The sequence below is a fragment of the Lactuca virosa genome, chromosome 8, assembly GCF_052849685.1.
Source record: "Lactuca virosa cultivar CGN04683 chromosome 8, Lactuca_virosa_CGN04683_v6, whole genome shotgun sequence".
Classification (NCBI taxonomy): domain Eukaryota; kingdom Viridiplantae; phylum Streptophyta; class Magnoliopsida; order Asterales; family Asteraceae; genus Lactuca; species Lactuca virosa.
This window is the reverse complement of record NC_136433.1, coordinates 394676996-394679149: the sequence shown is the minus strand read 5'-3', so window position 1 is coordinate 394679149 and position 2154 is coordinate 394676996.

Here is a 2154-nt window from a genome sequence, read left to right as displayed (position 1 = left end):
GTGTGTCGTATAGCTGGCTTCGAGTGTCTTAAGTTGACGGGAGGCTTAGGCAATGACCTTACCTCGTTGCATCAGAATACAACCAAGCCCTTGATTTGACGCATCGCAATAGACCATAAAGTCTTCTATCCCTTCGGGGAGGGATAGTATCGGTGCGGTGCATAAGGCTCGCTTCAGCGTTTGGGACACTTTCTCTTGCTTCTCTTCCCAGTCAGAGGCCACGTCATTCTGGGTCAAAGTCGTAAGAGGTTTTGCAATCTGGAGAGAAGTTCTGAATGAATCTACGATAGTAGCCAGCGAGGCCTAGAAATTGAAGAATTTCTGTAGGCGTCTTCGGTGCTGACCAGTTCTCAATGGCTGACAATGTGACCCAGGAATTCGACTCTTCGAATCCAAAATTCGCATCTAGAGAACTTCACGTAGAGCTTCTTTGATCGTAATGTTTCCAAGATCTGACGAAGATGTTGACTATGCTCCTCCTTACTACGAGAGTAGATAAGTATGTCATCGATGAAGACGATGACGAACTGATCCAAGTAAGGACGACACACCCTATTCATTAAATCCATGAATACTGCGGGCGCATATGGTCAATCCGAATGGCATCACTACAAACTCGTAGTGTCCATAACGAGTTCAGAAGGTTATTTTCGGAACATTCTCCTCTAGCACTCGTAACTGGTGATATCCGGATCTCAGAACTATTTTTGAAAAGAAGTTCGCCCATCGAAGTTGGTCGAACAAATCATCTATGCGAGGCAGAGGGTAACGATTCTTAATGGTAAGCTTGTTGAGCTCCCTGTAGTCGATGCACATACGAAACGATCCGTCTTTCTTCTTGACGAACAAGACCGAAGCTCCCCAGGGTGAGAAGCTTGGCCTTATAAAGCCCTTGCTGAGCAGTTCGTTAAGTTGACCGGACAGTTCTTGCATCTCTGCAGGTGCTAGGTGATAGGGCGATTTGGCTAATGGGGTAGCCCCTGTAATTAAGTCGGTTATGAACTCGACTTTGACGTTGAGGAGGTAATCCTGGAAGTTCTTCTGGAAGGATGTCGGAAGAATCGTGTACTACTGGAATGTCCTTTTTGTCCTTCATTTCTTGGCTCATATCGACAACATGAGCAAGGAATGCGCGACATTCCTTTCGCAAGTATTTCTGGACTTGAATACTCGAGATGATACGAAGGTCCATTCTTGATTGTCGTTGTAGATAACTAGAGTTTCGTTGTTAGGGAGGTTAAGACGAATTGCTTTCTCAAAGTACATGATGTCGGCTCGATGTAGACTCAACCAATTCGTACCGGTTATGACGTCAAAACCTTGTGGTGGATTAGATGTCGTGTAGATCTGAAAGAAAGTATGATTACTTCATAAATTAAGGAAAATGATAGGTACTTCTGTTCCATCTGAATCTCTTGTCCCGATCGGCGGAAAGAGTATTTGTTTGGCTTCTAATTTTATTCGCGTGGCAGCACGATCACTCGTAGTCTTGAGTAGTCTCCGTCCTGGAGTTCATATTTGGAAGTCATGTTTGGTTCATCAATCACAGCTTCGCGTATACGAGTCGTATATAATTAAGATTGAAAAGGCCGTCGAATAAATGATTCTTCTCTAAGCTCACATCCAAACAAGGAAAAGAAGTTAAAGCGGAATCATCAATTCTAAGCCTGTAGAACCTTGATTATATACCACCCTTGCGTATACATTCCTCAGCGATAGATTAAGCGTATGGGTCTTCGGATTGAACTTGACGTACAGCACGAGCGGTATACCGGGGAGGTTTCTTCTGGAAGGATACGAAACATAAGATACCCTATGCATGAGTATCTCGGAGCTCTGGAATGACGGCTTCGCTAGAAAGGCGATTACGGGGAAAGGAATTTTCACACGAGACTGGCGTTGTGAGGATCGAATTGACTGATGTTACATGATAATGTCGGACTACTCAGAATAAAAGGCGTTAGACTAGATCATAAAGGTGTTACAAAAACATAACGGTGCAACTTTGACAGAGTTTCAGTACTTTTTAGTTTTATCTTACAAGACTATTGCTGCGAAGAAGGTACACTACAGAAAGCAAGTACACGCAGCACGAGAGTCCCTTGACTGACGGGATCTCGCAAAAAGATATGACTCGAGTTGCACTAGTTTTTA